This window comes from Salmo salar, unplaced genomic scaffold (genome assembly GCF_965601325.2).
Source record: "Salmo salar unplaced genomic scaffold, fSalSal1 ptg000358l, whole genome shotgun sequence".
Classification (NCBI taxonomy): domain Eukaryota; kingdom Metazoa; phylum Chordata; class Actinopteri; order Salmoniformes; family Salmonidae; genus Salmo; species Salmo salar.
In genome coordinates, this window is record NW_027675359.1 from 210,773 (window position 1) to 228,448 (window position 17,676).

The 17,676-nt window shown below is 45.0% G+C and overlaps 1 long non-coding RNA gene across 1 annotated transcript; it reads left to right on the forward strand.

Moving 5' to 3' along the window:
• The first annotated feature begins 11,775 nt into the window (after positions 1–11,775).
• LOC145875810 (uncharacterized) lies at positions 11,776–13,928 on the forward strand. Its single transcript, XR_014391345.1, has 3 exons — positions 11,776–12,472; positions 12,631–12,725; positions 12,954–13,928. It is a non-coding gene; the product is annotated as an uncharacterized LOC145875810 (long non-coding RNA).
• Positions 13,929–17,676: the final 3,748 nt, after the last annotated feature.

The following is a 17,676-nucleotide window of genomic DNA, read 5'->3' on the forward strand; positions in this document are numbered from 1 at the left end:
GGGAATCTGTCCATGGGAGTGAGGTGGGGCTTCGTTCTCCCTCTTCCTCATGGGAATCTGTCCATGGGAGTGAGGTGGGGGTTCGTTCTCCCTGTTCCTCATGGGAATCTGTCCATGGGAGTGAGGTGGGGGTTCGTTCTCCCTCTTCCTCATGGGAATCTGTCCATGGGAGTGAGGTGGGGGTTCGTTCTCCCTCTTCCTCATGGGAATCTGTCCATGGGAGTGAGGTGGGGGTTCGTTCTCCCTCTTCCTCATGGGAATCTGTCCATGGGAGTGAGGTGGGGGAATCTGTCCATGGGAGTGAGGTGGGGGAATCTGTCCATGGGAGTGAGGTGGGGGAATCTGTCCATGGGAGTAAAGTGGGGGAATCTGTCCATGGGAGTAAAGTGGGGGAATCTCTCCATGGGAGTGAGGTGGGGGTATCTGTCCATGGGAGTAAGGTGGGGGAATCTGTCCATGGGAGTAAGGTGGGGGAATCTGTCCATGGGAGTAAGGTGGGGGAATCTGTCCATGGGAGTAAGGTGGGGGAATCTGTCCATGGGAGTGAGGTGGGGGAATCTGTCCATGGGAGTAAGGTGGGGGAATCTGTCCATGGGAGTAAGGTGGGGGTTTGTTCTCCCTATTCCTCATGGGAATCTGTCCATGGGAGTGAGGTGGGGGAATCTGTCCATGGGAGTGAGGTGGGGGAATCTGTCCATGGGAGTAAGGTGGGGGAATCTGTCCATGGGATTAAGGTGGGGGAATCTGTCCATGGGAGTAAGGTGGGGGAATCTGTCAATGGGAGTAAGGTGGGGGAATCTGTCCATGGGAGTAAGGTGGGGGAATCTGTCCATGGGAGTAAGGTGGGGGAATCTGTCCATGGGAGTAAGGTGGGGGAATCTGTCCATGGGAGTGAGGTGGGGGAATCTGTCCATGGGAGTGAGGTGGGGGAATCTGTCCATGGGAGTGAGGTGGGGGAATCTGTCCATGGGAGTAAGGTGGGGGAATCTGTCCATGGGAGTAAGGTGGGGGAATCTGTCCATGGGAGTGAGGTTGGGGAATCTGTCCATGGGAGTAAGGTGGGGGAATCTGTCCATGGGAGTAAGGTGGGGGAATCTGTCCATGGGAGTAAGGTGGGGGAATCTGTCCATGGGAGTAAGGTGGGGGAATCTGCCCATGGGAGTATCTATGGGGGAATCTGTCCATGGGAGTGAGGCGGGGGAATCTGTCCATGGGAGTAAGGCGGGGGAATCTGTCCATGGGAGTAAGGTGGGGGAATCTGTCCATGGGAGTAAGGTGGGGGAATCTGTCCATGGGAGTAAGGTGGGGGAATCTGTCCATGGGAGTGAGGTGGGGGAATCTGTCCATGGGAGTGAGGTGGGGGAATCTGTCCATGGGAGTGAGGTGGGGGAATCTGTCCATTGGAGTAAGGTGGGGGAATCTGTCCATGGGAGTAAGGTGGGGGAATCTGTCCATGGGAGTAAGGTGGGGGAATCTGTCCATGGGAGTAAGGTGGGGGAATCTGTCCATGGGAGTAAGGTGGGGGAATCTGTCCATGGGAGTGAGGTGGGGGAATCTGTCCATGGGAGTGAGGTGGGGGAATCTGCCCATGGGAGTAAGGTGGGGGAATCTGTCCATGGGAGTGAGGTGGGGGAATCTGTCCATGGGAGTGAGGTGGGGGAATCTGTCCATGGGAGTGAGGTGGGGGAATCTGTCCATGGGAGTAAGGTGGGGGAATCTGTCCATGGGAGTGAGGTGGGGGAATCTGTCCATGGGAGTGAGGTGGGGGAATCTGTCCATGGGAGTGAGGTGGGGGAATCTGTCCATGGGAGTAAGGTGGGGGAATCTGTCCATGGGAGTGAGGTGGGGGAATCTGTCCATGGGAGTGAGGTGGGGGAATCTGTCCATGGGAGTAAGGTGGGGGAATCTGTCCATGGGAGTGAGGTGGGGGAATCTGTCCATGGGAGTAAGGTGGGGGAATCTGTCCATGGGAGTAAGGTGGGGGAATCTGTCCATGGGAGTAAGGTGGGGGAATCTGTCCATGGGAGTGAGGTGGGGGAATCTGTCCATGGGAGTGAGGTGGGGGTTCGTTCTCCCTTTTCATGCTTCGTAATAGGCCCATTCCTTCTTCTTTAAACATTTTTAATATTTCATTTTCTCTTTCCCGTTTGTCCTTTCTTTTCTGTCTTTTGTCGTTTGGTTTATAGTTCTTTATTAAAATCTCCATTTCCTCACACACAGAGACATCCAATGTCCCCACTGCAGGCCACTTAGTCTTCAATTTTCTGGTGCGTTTTTTTCCCATTTTTCAGACGTTTTCTTTATTTCATCTTTACTTAAGGGGTGTCTGGCCCCCAAGGTTTCTACTGGCGTCCTACTCATTTTGAGGGTTATCTATACCTCAGCTTTACTTTATTCAATCCTTTTTTTTTTTCTTATGTCTATTCTATTCTTTTCTTTTTATATTTATTGCTTCTTATTGCTTCGTTCCTATTTTATTCTGTCTATCTTATTATTCTATTTTATTATTCTGTCTGTTTATTTTATTCTGTCTATCTTAGTCCTGGTTCCTATTTTTCAGGGTTTTTCCAGCCCCTCTCTGTCTCTCCTAGTTATCGTAATCTGATCCTGCGGCCCCCTAGGGAACCAGCAGCTCTATGGTATTTTATTCTTTACTAGTGTTTCTACTGCGCTATGCTATAACTTTATATCGCGGTTGGGTGTTTTATCTTAGAATAAAATAACTTGGCTTTATTTAACTAGTCTCTGTAGTTTATATTTTATTCTTTACTAGTGTTTCTACTGCGCTATGCTATAACTTTATATCGCGGTTGGGTGTTTTATCTTAGAATAAAATAACTTGGCTTTATTTAACTCTGTAGTTTATATTTTATTCTTATGTTTTTCCTATCCTGCCTACACACTATGTGTATGCGTTTACTGCTTTTTATTGTATCCTATGTATTTCCCAGTTTTATCAGTTCAACATACTTTATTATATCAATGTTCTATTTTTACATATAGCTTTCCTTATCCGTTATCTATTGGTTTTGTCGCCTTTTCCCCAACGAGAGTTTAACCCCACTCTCCCTCCTATATCATATATCAAGCGGCTGTCACAGCGCCTCACAGTTCCTCCTATGTCCCGAAATAGCGCACACACACACACACACACTATTTCTTCTTCTTGCTCCACACTTCTGGCTCGCTTGGATATACCTCCTCAGCCTAGAGAAACTTTCACTCATCAGCCTGAAACTGAGGGTTTGTACATTAAGTGTTTAACAAATTGGCCCATAACTTCACCTAGCAACAACATAGACCTGCTGTAGGACCCATAACTTCACCTAACAACAACAACATAGACCTAGAACTATAAATCATTTAATATTTCAGGTGAAACATGGAAACTAAAATGTCTTTGTCATGACAATTCATAACCTGATCACCAGATAATTTTGTGAATAATCCCACTAGGCTACTCTGTAATGTGTTGTCATTCTAAATGTCCTGAATAAAGGAAAATAGCTCTGTGTGTTGTACAATAGCCTATCCACCAAGGAACAGTTCTCTACACATTATGAGCTAAGTATCTCTGTTTCCAAACGGACTAACGAGACCCTACTGTAAATCAAGTAAACAATAACACATTATAAACATCAATTTGTTAGGGATGTTGGATCCAACATGGAGCACGGCATAACTGTCTTTACCAGGGTAATGAATGAAGAAGCACTTTGGTTAATTTTTTTATTTCACCTTTATTTAACCAGGTAGGCTAGTTGAGAACAAGTTCTCATTTACAACTGCGACCTGGCCAAGATAAAGCAAGGCAGTGCGACAAAAACACAACAACACGTGGGATAAACAAAAGTAGTCAATAACAATAGAAAAATCTATATACAGTGTGTGCAAATGGAGTAAGGAGGTAAGGCAATAAATAGGCCATAGTAGTGAAGTAATTACAATTTACAAATGAACACTGGAGTGATAGATGTGCAGATGATGATGTGTAAGAAGAAATACTGGTGTGCAAAAGGGAGAAAAAAATATAAATAAAAACAATATGGGGATATGGTAGGTAGTTGGATGGGCTATTTACAGATGGGCTATGTACAGCTGCAGTGATCGGTAAGCTGCTCAGATAGCTGATGTTTAAAGTTAGTGAGGGAAATATAAGTCTCCAGCTTCAGCAATTTTTGCAATTCGTTCCAGTCACTGGCAGCAGAGAACTGGAAGGAAAGGCGGCCAAAGGAGGTGTTGGCTTTGGGGATGACCAGTGAGATATACCTGCTGGAGCGCGTGCTATGGGTGGGGGTTTCTATGGTGACCAGTGAGCTGAGATAAGGTGGAGCTTTTACTAGCAAAGACCTATAGATGACCTGGAGCAAATGGGTCTGGCGACGAATATGTAGCGAGGGTCAGCCGACGAGAGCATACAGGTCGCAGTGGTGGGTGGTATATGGGGTTTTGGTGACAAAACGGGATGGCACTGTGATAGACTGTATCCAGTTTGCTGAGTAGTGTTGGAAGCTATTTTGTAAAATGAACATCGCCGAAGTCGAGGATCGGTAGGATAGTCAGTTTAAGGAGGGTATGTTTGGCGGTGTGAGTGAAGGAGGCTTTGTTCCTCTGAGGAGATGGGAGAACCTTGCAGAAGGACAAACCATCTCTGCAGCACTCCACCAATCAGACCTTTATGGTAGAGTGGGCCAGACAGAAGCCACTCCTCAGTAAAAAAAACTGTGTTCTGCCCCTCCCAAAAGATAGAATTTGTAGATAATTGGCCCTCTTTCTGGGACTCACCCACAAACAGGACCAAGCCTGGCCTGTTGAGGAGTGACGGTCTCCATCCTAGGTGGAGGGGTGCTCTCATCTTATCTACGAACATAGACAGGGCTCTAACTCCTCTAGCTCCATAATGAAATAGGGTGCAAGCCAGGCAGCAGGCTGTTAGCCAGCCTGCTAGTTGTAGTGGGAGTCTGCCACTAGCACAGTCAGTGTAGTCAGCTCAGCTTTCCCCATTGAGACCGTGTCTGTGCCTCGATCTAGGTTGGGCAAAACTAAACATGGCGGTGTTCGCCTTAGCAATCTCACTGGAATAAAGACCTCCTCCATTCCTGCCATTATTGAAAGAGATTGTGATACCTCACATCTCAAAATTGGGTTACTTAATGTTAGATCCCTCACTTCCAAGGCAGTTATAGTCAATGAACTAATCACTGATCATAATCTTGATGTGATTGGCCTGACTGAAACATGGCTTAAGCCTGATGAATTTACTGTGTTAAATGAGGCCTCACCCCCTGGTTCACACCAGTGACCATACCCCCGTGCATCCGGCAAAGGCGGAGGTGTTGCTAACATAAACAATGACGTTTTCGTCTTTTGAGCTTCTAGTCATGAAATCTATGCAGAATACTCAATCACTTTTTACAGCTACTGTTTACAGGCCTCCTGGGCCATATGCAGTGTTCCTCACTGAGTTCCCTGAATTCCTATCGGATCTTGTAGTCATAGCAGATAATATTCACATTTTTGGTGACTTTAACATTCACATGGAAAAGTCCACAGACCCACTCCAAAAGGCTTTCGGAGCCATCATCGACTCAGTGGGTTTTGTCCAACATGTCTCTGGACCTACTCACTGCCACAGTCATACTCTGGACCTAGTTTTGTCCCATGGAATAAATGTTGTGGATCTTAATGTTTTTCCTCATAATCCTGGATTATCGGACCACCATTTTATTGCGTTTGCAATTGCAACAAATAATCTGCTCAGACCCCAACCAAGGAGCATTAAAAGTCGTGCTATAAATTCTCAGACAACCCAAAGATTCCTTGATGCCCTTCCAGACTCCCTCTGCCTACCCAAGGACGTCAGAGGACAAAAATCAGTTAACCACCTAACCGAGGAACTCAATTTAACCTTGCGCAATACCCTAGATACAGTTGCACCCCTAAAAACATCTGTCATAAGAAACTAGCTCCCTGATATACAGAAAATACACGAGCTCTGAAGCAAGCTTCCAGAAAATTGGAACGGAAATGGCGCCACACCAAACTGGAAGTCTTCCGACTAGCTTGGAAAGACAGTACCGTGCAGTATCGAAGAGCCCTCACTGCTGCTCGATCATCCTATTTTTCCAACTTAATTGAGGAAAATAAGAACAATCCAGAAATTTCTTTTTGATACTGTCGCAAAGCTAACTAAAAAGCAGCATTCGCAAATGGAGGATGGCTTTCACTTCAGCAGTAATAAATTTATGAACTTCTTTGAGGAAAAGATCATGATCATTAGAAAGCAAATTACGGACTCCTCTTTAAATCTGCTTATTCCTCCAAAGCTCAGTTGTCCTTTGTCTGCACAACTCTGTCAGGACCTAGGATCAAGGGAGACACTAAAGTGTTTTAGTACTATATCTCTTGACACAATGATGAAAATAATCATGGCCTCCTAAACCCTCAAGCTGCATACTGGACCCTATTCCAACTAAACTACTGAAAGAGCTGCTTCCTGTGCTTGGCCCTCCTATGTTGAACATAATAAACGGCTCTCTATCCACCGGATGTGTACCAAGCTCACTAAAAGCGGCAGTAATAAAGCCTCTCTTGAAAAAGCTGAATCTTGACCCAGAAATTATAAAAAACTAAATCGGCCTATATCGAATCTTCCATTCCTCTCAAAAATGTTAGAAAAAGCTGTTGCGCAGCAACTCACTGCCTTCCTGAAGACAAACAATGTATACGAAAACGCTTCAGTCTGGTTTTAGACCCCATCATAGCACTGAGACTGCACTTGTGAAGGTGGTAAATGACCTTTTAATGACGTCAGACCGAGGCTCTGCATCTGTCCTCCGTGCTCCTAGATCTTAGTGCTCTGGGAAATCACACTTTGCAATAATCTGAGCACTGCGCCCAGAAAAATACGCGTTGCGATACAGACTAGACGTCATGTTGGGGAGATCTAAAATCGAAAATACTATGTAAATAATCCATTACCTTTGATTCTCTTCATCAGATGTCACTTCCAGGTATCACAGGTCCATAACGAATGTAGTTTTGTTCAAAAAAGCTCATCATTTATGTCCAAAAATCTCCGTCTCGTTAGCACATGATGTAAGCCAGCCGGACTTCTCGTCATGAACGAGGGGGAAAAATATATTTCCGTTCGTTCAAACATGTCAAACGTTGTATAGCATAAATAATTAGGGCCTTTTTTAGCCAGAACATGAATAATATTCAAGGTGGACGAATGCATACTCTTTTATAACGTATTGGAACGAGGGTACCCAACATGAACTCGCGCGCCAGGTGTCTAATGGGCCATCATCGTTCCATGGCTCTTGTTCGGTCAGATCTCCCTCCAGAAGACTCAAAACACTTTGTAAAGGCTGGTGACATCTAGTGGAAGCAATAGGAAGTGCCAAAATATTCCTCAGCCCCTGTGTTTTTCAATGGGATAGGTTTAAAGGTAATACAACACATCAGGTATCCACTTCCTGTCAGAAAATGTCTCAGGGTTTTGCCTGCCAAATGAGTTCTGTTATACTCACAGACACCATTCAAACAGTTTTGGAAACTTTAGAGTGTTTTCTATCCATATATAATAAGTATATGCATATTCTAGTTACTGGGTAGGATTAGTAACCAGATTAAATCGGGTACATTTTTTTTTATCCAGCCGTGCAAATACTGCCCCCTAGCCTTAACAGGTTAAAGGTATTTCAACACATCAGGTATCCACTTCCTGTCAGAAAATGTCTCAGGGTTTTGCCTGCCAAATGAGTTCTGTTATACTCACAGACACCATTCAAACAGTTTTAGAAACTTTAGGGTGTTTTCTATCCATATATAATAAGTATATGCATATTCTAGTTACTGGGTAGGATTAGTAACCAGATTAAATCGGGTACATTTTTTTATCCAGCAGTGAAAATACTGCCCCCTAGCCCCAACAGGTTAAAGCATTGGGGGGGATTTTTCTTACACTAGTACATTATCTGTGTAAATGGCTTCTGTTGAGCCACTGAGTGTTTTACCTTCACATGGTGCAAAACAGGGAATCATTAAACAATGAAAACAGTTCTACAGAAGTACACTCTTCATCTGTACAAAGAGGACAATCATCACGCCGATGCATCAATCTCCGTCTTCTTAACCTGTTAGGGCTAGGGGGCAGTATTGACACGGCTGGATAAAAAACATACCCGATTTAATCTGGTTACCACTCCTACCCAGTAACTAGAATATGCATATGCTAGTTCTGAACGTCACATGCTAATGTAAAAAGCTGGTTTTTGATATAAATATGAACTTGATTGAAGAAAACATGCATGTATTGAATAACATAATGTCCTAGGGTTGTCATCTGATGAAGATCATCAAAGCTTAGTGCTGCATTTAGCTGTCTTCTGGGTATATGTGACATTATATGCTAGCTTGAAAAATGGGTGTCTGATTATTTCTGGCTGGGTACTCTGCTGACATAATCTAATGTTTTGCTTTCGTTGTAAAGCCTTTTTGAAATCGGACAGTGTGGTTAGATTAACGAGAATGGTGTAAAATAGTCATATGTTTGAGAAATTGAAGTAATAGCATTTCTAAGGTATTTGAATAACGCGCCACAGGATTCCACTGGCTGTTACGTAGGTGGGACGATTTCGTCCCACCTACCCTAGAGAGGATAAACCGCAGCCGTCGACACAGCAGTTCTTAAAATTGGATGTAAACATAGACAACGCTGTATTAAAATTGTCAGTGTAGAGCACCAGTGAAAGGGATTTCGAAATGGGAGAAGTTAGGAGCAATTTATATAAGGACGGTATTTGGTATCATGATAAGTTACCAATACTACCTAAGTCATTGTTTAGAGATGCGGCAAGATTGACACATGGGCAGAGCCATGTGTCAACAGGGGGATAGTAGAGCAGGTTCGGAAACACTTTGTGGCCTATTGGATAACGAACTACTTAAAAAAAACATTTTTTATAATAGATAAGCATATTAAATGGGAAGAAGTGGTCACAACTTACTGGGTGGACACGATTAGGGTAGTCTGTTTACTACGGGGGGCCAGCACAGAAAAAAATGTATGAAATTGTATGAAATGTATGCATTCACTACTGTAAGTCGCTCTGGATAAGAGCGTCTGCTAAATGACTAAAAATGTAAATGTAAAATGTAGGATCTCTCTCTTAAATAATGGATTACATTTTAGCTGATCAGGTAAACCATATAGAATGCCAGAGTTAGGGAGGCCAGAACAGGTAGACATAGAAGTTGAAGATACACTAACAGAACACATGGTTAACCAAACCCGTATGTCCGAGACTTTGTGTCCAACAGGTGAATTACAGGAGAAGATGATTCACTCAATCCAACCAGGAGACTGGGTGTGGATCCAGTCCCTGAGGAGAAAAGAACTGGAAGCAGCCACGGTGGGAGGGCCCATACCAAGTGTTCCTGGTAATAGCCTTCGTGGTGAGAATAGCTGAAAGAGCTACCTGGGTTCATATCACACATTGCGGGAGGGTAAGACACACTGACACTGTCGAACAATCACAGAGTTAGGAGAAGAACCGAATACCAATAAGGTTCGGGGGTTACCTCTCTAATGAAGATTCCCAAACCCGCCCGATCCTCACTGTGTGCGTTCATAGAAGTGAAAGTGTGGGTTGGCCTCTAGCCGGTGATATATTCTCCGGGAGGGGGTGGGGCTTTACAGGGGTACTGGTCAGTCTGAGCTGTCTGATTGTGGGAGCCATATTCCTAATACACCATGAACCACTCGAGAAGTCAGAAAGTTGTAACTTGACCCATAGTGTAGAAGATGAGGAGTTTATATGGCCTAGGTACAAAAGGTCACTCGATCTGGATAAAAAGGAAGTGAGATTAGAGTTAGGGAAGGATGTCTCAATAGAGTTCTATGCAGACCAAATGGGGTCCCTAACCTCCTGGCAGTCTAGGACTCGGACTTCATGGGGAAGATATCTGTGTAGATCCCGGTGTAACTCATGGAATCATAGCTCACACAGAGAGAGAAGGCTATGTCAATCCACACACCCAATATAGAAACAGATGGAATATAGTGAAGGCCAGGGTTTTTGACTGCAATCCAGAGCAAGGGAAGTATTGCTTGAAGATAGGAATGACCATTAAAAGCATAAAGAAAGAGGATTTAGGGTTATGGTATGTTGGCCTTGACCAGACTATTGTTGACACTGCGGTACCATTCCAAGTAGTAGAGGTTAGGACAGGAGATAGTTCTACCGCCAGCCAGAATACCAGTAGTACCCCTGATAAAACTGACATTACCCGTGTAGTCATCCAGAGCCAAGGACCGGTGAGGATAGTTCAGACGAAAGATCTTAACCTGTTGGGTCTAGGGGGCAGCATTTGCACGTCTGGATAAAAAAAATGTACCCGATTTAATCTGGTTACTAATCCTACCCAGTAACTAGAATATGCATATACTTATTATATATGGATAGAAAACACTCTAAAGTTTCCAAAACTGTTTGAATGGTGTCTGTGAGTATAACAGAACTCATTTGGCAGGCAAAACCCTGAGACATTTTCTGACAGGAAGTGGATACCTGATGTGTTGTATTGACTTTAAACCTATCCCATTGAAAAACACAGGGGTTTAGGAATATTTTGGCACTTCCTATTGCTTCCACTAGATGTCACCAGCCTTTACAAAGTGTTTTGAGTCTTCTGGAGGCAGATCTGACCGAACAAGAGCCATGGAACGGTGATGTCCCATTAGACACCTGGCGCGCTAGTTCATGTTGGGTACCCTCGTTCCAATACGTTATAAAAGAGTATGCATTCGTCCACCTTGAATATTATTCATGTTCTGGTTAAAAAAGGCCCTAATGATTTATGCTATACAACGTTTGACATGTTTGAACGAACGGAAATATATTTTTTCCCCTCGTTCATGACGAGAAGTCCGGCTGGCTTACATCATGTGCTAACGAGACGGAGATTTTTGGACATAAATGATGAGCTTTTTTGAACAAAACTACATTCGTTATGGACCTGTGATACCTGGAAGTGACATCTGATGAAGAGAATCAAAGGTAATGGATTATTTACATAGTATTTTCGATTTTAGATCTCCCCAACATGACGTCTAGTCTGTATCGCAACGCGTATTTTTCTGGGCGCAGTGCTCAGATTATTGCAAAGTGTGATTTCCCAGTAAGGTTATTTTTAAATCTGGCAAGTTGATTGCGTTCAAGAGATGTAAATCTATAATTCTTTAAATGACAATATAATATTTTACCAATGTTTTCTAATTTTAATTATTTAATTTCTGACGCTGACTTGACTGCCGGTTATTGGAGGGAAACGATTTCCTCAACATCAATGCCATAGTAAAACGCTGTTTTTGGATATAAATATGAACTTGATAGAACTAAAAATGCATGCATTGTCTAACATAATGTCCTCGGAGTGTCATCTGATGGAGATTGTAAAAGGTTAGTGCATCATTTTAGCTGGTTTTATGGTTTTGGTGACCCTGTCTTTGACTTGACAAAACATTACACACAACTCTTGTAAATGTACTGTCCTAACATACTCTAAATTTATGCTTTCGCCGTAAAACCTTTTTGAAATCGTAAAACGTGGTTAGATTAAGGAGATGTTTATCTTTCAAATGGTGTAACATAGTTGTATTTTTGAAAAATTTGAATTTTGACATTTATTTGGATTCAAATTTGCCGCTCTTGAAATGCACCTGCTGTTGATGGAGTGCACCACGGGTGGCACGCTAGCGTCCCACCTAGCCCCAAGAGGTTAAGAAGGTAGAGCAGGGCTTTATTATGGACAGACTTCTCCCATTCTTAGCTACTGTCGTATCAATATGTTTTGACCATGGCAGTTTACAATCCAGGGTTACTCCAAGCAGTTTAGTCACCTCAACTTGCTCAATTTCCACATTATTCATTACGAGATGAACAGGTGAGCAGTACGCGTCTATGTAATGAGAGCATGAACAGTGTGAGGACCGTTAAAACGTCTTAGGGCTAGGGGGCAGTTTTCGGAAGTTCGGAGAGTCTGGCGAGCCCAAAGTAAAATGCCTGTTACTCAGGCCCAGAAGCTATGCATATAATTGGTAGATTTGGAAAGAAAACACTCTGACGTTTCCAAAATTGTTAAAACTGTATGTGGTACTGTATGTGGATGATCAGGGCTTTATTCAGAAAAAGTTTCTTGGGCTACTTTGATTTGCCAAGTGGGCGAGATGTGAATTCCGTGTTTAATTTCATGGACAAACTTGTTGTTCAAACCTACGATGGCTCACCTTCAAGGGAACGTATCTGCTATTTGTATTTCCAGCTAAGTCCCCTCCTGTTCCATGGTTTAACAAGCGATGACCACTCTACTTCCATTGTCAACTAACTCCTCACATGAACTGGAAGCCACGTCTCATGTGGCCCACTCAACCACTGGCACATTGAATGTTTCCTCTCCAAGCACGGTGAGGGAACCCCTGTTAATTTTCTCTCATTACTTTATGTAGAGTCAATCACAAACACAATCACATTATTACACATCTATGATTTGACTCCTTGCTTGGACTAACTCATTCTTAGCTCTTTTGTCTCACTGTGTAGTGTTTTTGTGTTGTCTTCCCAGTCAAACCCTGCCCTGCACTGGTCAAGCCTCTGAACACCTCAACTCATGCCTCATACCCTCATTCAATCACTGCTGTGATCCCTTCCCAAAATGGTGTAAGTAGCCCTCTCATTCCTATTCCCCATAATATTGTACTATAAGTGTTTTTATTAAATGCTTTAGGTTAAAATAATTACTCTTTGACGATTTTTGAAACACATTTTTGACATCTCTGTGCGTTCTGCTCCTATACTGTGGGTCTCCCATCCTCCTCAACAACAGACATGTCTAATAACGTGTAATACAATTCATCATTAATAATTCTGCAAGTTTTCTGTGTTCAGAAGCCTGATTCTACTCACTGTGGTAGTGTGGAAGTGTTGAGCTGTATTATTTGGCCTGTGGTCCTGTTGTCCCCAGTCCCAGTGGTGAAGATAATGTCTTAATTGAGCTTCTTGTCTGTGACTGAGATACGTAATCTGCACATTTACTAAAACGTCAGCTCTCATCTCTCCCAATGTTCTCAATGTCAAACAATGAAGGCCGGGTAGTTTTTTTTCATGATTGCAACCCAGGTCATTTTAGTCGGCTGGACCTCGCTACATATTCGTCGCCAGACCCACTGGCTCCAGGTCATCTACAAGTCTATGCTAGGTAAAGCTCTGCCTTATCTCAGCTCACTGGTCACGATAACAACACACACTCGTAGCAAGCGCTCCAGCAGGTACATCTCACTGGTCATCCCCAAAGCCAACACCTCCTTTGGCCGCCTCTCCTTCCAGTTCTCTGCTGCCAATGACTGGAATGAATTGCAAAAATCGCTGAAGCCGGAGACTTATTGCTCCCTCACTAACTTTAAACATCAGCTATCTGAGCAGCTAACCGATCGCTGCAGCTGTACATAGTCCATCTGTAAATAGCCCAACCAATCTACCTACCTCATCATTGTTTTTATTTACTTTGCTGCTCTTTTGCACACCAGTATCACTACTTGCACATCATCATCTGCTCATCTATCACTCCAGTGTTAATCTGCTAAATTGTGATTACTTTGCTACTATGGCCTATTTATTGCCATAAGTCCTCACGCCATTTGCACAACCTGTATATAGACTTTTTTTAAATTTTGTGTTGACTGTACACTTGTTTATTCTATGTAACTCTGTGTTGTTGTTTCTGTCACACTGCTTTGCTTTATTCTTGGCCAGGTCGCAGTTGTAAATGAGAACTTCTCAACTAGCAACCTTGTTAAATAAAGTTGAAATAATAAAAATAAAAATATCCTATATCATAATGAGTCAGATTACATGGAGAGGGGGGACCTGATCCTAGATCATAATGAATCAGATTACATGGAGAGGGGGGACCTGATCCTATATCATAATGAATCAGATTACATGGAGAGGGGGGGACCTGATCCTAGATCATAATGAATCAGATTACATGGAGAGGGGGGACCTGATCCTAGATCATAATGAATCAGATTACATGGAGAGGGGGGACCTGATCCTAGATTATAATGAGTCAGATTACATGGAGAGGAGGGACCTGATCCTAGATCATAATGAGTCAGATTACATGGAGAGGGGGGACCTGATCCTAGATCATAAATAATCAGATTACATGGAGAGGGGGGGACCTGATCCTAGATTATAATGAGTCAGATTACATGGAGAGGGGGGACCTGATCCTAGATCATAATGAATCAGATTACATGGAAAGGGGGGGACCTGATCCTAGATTATAATGAGTCAGATTACATGGAGATGGGGGGACCTGATCCTAGATCATAATGAATCAGATTACATGGAGAGGAGGGACCTGATCCTAGATCATAATGAATCAGATTACATGGAGAGAGGGGGACCTGATCCTAGATCATAATGAATCAGATTACATGGAGAGGGGGGACCTGATCCTAGATCATAATGAATCAGATTACATGGAGAGACGGATATATATAATATAGGCTACTATTTTTTAAATATTTAATATGCCATAAACTATTGTTTTTTTAACAGTTTCATTAATTCATTGTAATTAACTTAATCATTATGACACACCCCTCTCTATTGTCATTGGTTGCACTAATTGCACTGTTTGTCAACATAACCTGGTTCAAGTATTGATGACATCACCCTGAAGAAGGCACAGTGATGCTGAAACGTTGGTAAATATCCTCTCCCCTACCTTCCCTATACCCCCTCCTCTCCCCTACCTTCCCTATACCCCCCCCCTCTCCTCTACCTTCCTATACCCCCTCCTCTCCCCTACCTTCCCTATACCCCCTCCTCTCCCCTACCTTCCCTATACCCCCCTCCTCTCCCCTACCTTCCCTATACCCCCCTCCTCTCCCCTACCTTCCCTATACCCCCCTCCTCTCCCCTACCTTCCCTATACCCCCCCCTCTCCCCTACCTTCCCTATACCCCCTCCTCTCCCCTACCTTCCCTATACCCCCTCCTCTCCCCTACCTTCCCTATACCCCCTCCCCTACCTTCCCTATACCCCCCTCCTCTCCCCTACCTTCCCTATACCCCCCTCCTCTCCCCTACCTTCCCTATACCCCCCTCCTCTCCCCTACTTTCCCTATATCCTCTCCCCTACCTTCCCTATAACCCCCTCCTCTCCCCTACCTTCCCTACACCCCCCTCCTCTCCCCTACCTTCCCTATACCCCCTCCTCTCCCCTACATTCCCTATACCCCCTCCTCTCCCCTACATTCCCTATACCCCCTCCTCTCCTCTACCTTCCCTATACCCCCTCCTCTCCCCTACCTTCCCTATACCCCCTCCTCTCCCCTACCTTCCCTATACCCCCTCCTCTCCTCTACCTTCCCTATACCCCCTCCTCTCCCCTACCTTCCCTATACCCCCCCTCCTCTCCCCTACCTTCCCTATACCCCCTCCTCTCCCCTACCTTCCCTATACCCCCTCCTCTCCCCTACCTTCCCTATACCCCCTCCTCTCCCTTATACCCCCTCCTCTCCCCTACCTTCCCTATACCCCCTCCTCTCCCCTACCTTCCCTATACACCCTCCTCTCCCTTATACCCCCTCCTCTCCCCTATAACCCCTCCTCTCCCCTACCTTCCCTATACCCCCCTCCTCTCCCCTACCTTCCCTATAACCCCTCCTCTCCCCTACCTTCCCTATACCCCCTCCTCTCCCCTATCTTCCCTATACCCCCTCCTCTCCCCTACCTTCCCTATACCCCCTCCTCTCCCCTACCTTCCCTATAACCCCTCCTCTCCCCTACCTTCCCTATACCCCTCCTCTCCCCTACCTTCCCTATACCCTAATCCTCCTCCCCCCTACCTTCCCTATACCCCCTCCTCTCCCCTACCTTCCCTATACCCCCCCCTCCTCTCCCTTACCTTCCCTATACCCCCTCCTCTCCCCTACCTTCCCTATACCTCCCCTCCTCTCCCCTACCTTCCCTATACCCCCTCCTCTCCCCTACCTTCCCTATACCCCCTCCTCTCCCCTACCTTCCCTATACCCCCTCCTCTCCCCTACCTTCCCTATACCCCCCCTCCTCTCCCCTACCTTCCCTATACCCCCCTCCTCTCCCCTACCTTCCCTATACCCCCTCCTGTCCCCTACCTTCCCTATACCCCCTCCTCTCCTCTACCTTCCCTATACCCCCTCCTCTCCCCCACCTTCCCTATGCCCCCTCCTCTCCCCTACCTTCCCTATACCCCCTCCTCTCCCCTACCTTCCCTATACCCCCTCCTCTCCCCTACCTTCCCTATAACCCCTCCTCTCCCCTACCTTCCCTATAACCCCTCCTCTCCCCTACCTTCCCTATACCCCCTCCTCTCCCCTACCTTCCCTATACCCCCCTCCTGTCCCCTACCTTCCCTATACCCCCCCCCCCCCCCCATTATGTTGGACCATCATGTTTATTTTTTTGAATCTTGTCTTTGTTTGTGATCAGGTTAGAAGAGAATGACTCCTCAACCCAAGAGGTCCTGGAGCAGCTGTGATCAGGTTAGAAGAGAATGACTCCTCAACCCAAGAGGCCCTGGAGTAGCTGTGATCAGGTTAGAAGAGAATGACTCCTCAACCCAAGAGGCCCTGGAGCAGCTGTGATCAGGTTAGAAGAGAATGACTCCTCAACCCAAGAGGCCCCGGAGCAGCTGTGATCAGGTTAGAAGAGAATGACTCCTCAACCCAAGAGGCCCTGTAGCAGCTGTGATCAGGTTAGAAGAGAATGACTCCTCAACCCAAGAGGCCCTGGAGCAGCTGTGATCAGGTTAGAAGAGAATGACTCCTCAACCCAAGAGGCCCTGGAGCAGCTGTGAGAGAGCAGCAGTGTGGAAGCATTTGGGGAAATTTAAAGAAGGTTTCCTGGTAATTAGGATTGACTGTTATGTAAAGGGTCAGAGCCACTGAGTGGACAAAATATTAAGGATACCTTCCTAATATTGAGTTACGCCTGGTCAGTTTGTCATGGAAAGAAAAGTGTCCTTAATGTTTTGTGTAAATTACATAATAATTATACATTTATGGATTGTTTTATGTAGCCTATTGTTTTCTATTTATTCAACCTGCCATCTACCCACCTGGGGACTGAGGGTTATGAGAGAACCCCCACATCACTAGCTTCTCTTTATTCAACCTGCCATCTACCCACCTGGGGACTGAGGGTTATGAGAGAACCCCCACATCACTAGCTTCTCTTTATTCAACCTGCCATCTACCCACCTGGGGACTGAGGGTTATGAGAGAACCCCCACATCACTAGCTTGCAGGTTCTGCAGCCTTGTAAAGATAAGGAGGGGATGACTGGGAGGCAGGTTGGCATTTATTGTCATGAATCTTGCCCTGGAGGCAGGTTGGTATTTATTGTCATGAATCTTGCCCTGGAGGCAGGTTGGCATTTATTGTTATGAATCTTGTTCTGGAGGCAGGTTGGCATTTATTGTCATGAATCTTGTTCTGGAGGCAGGTTGGCATTTATTGTCATGAATCTTGTTCTGGAGGCAGGTTGGCATTTATTGGTATGAATCTTGCCCTCTAGGCAGTTCAGCAAAGTATTCACTAGCTGGCACAGGCACAAAGTAA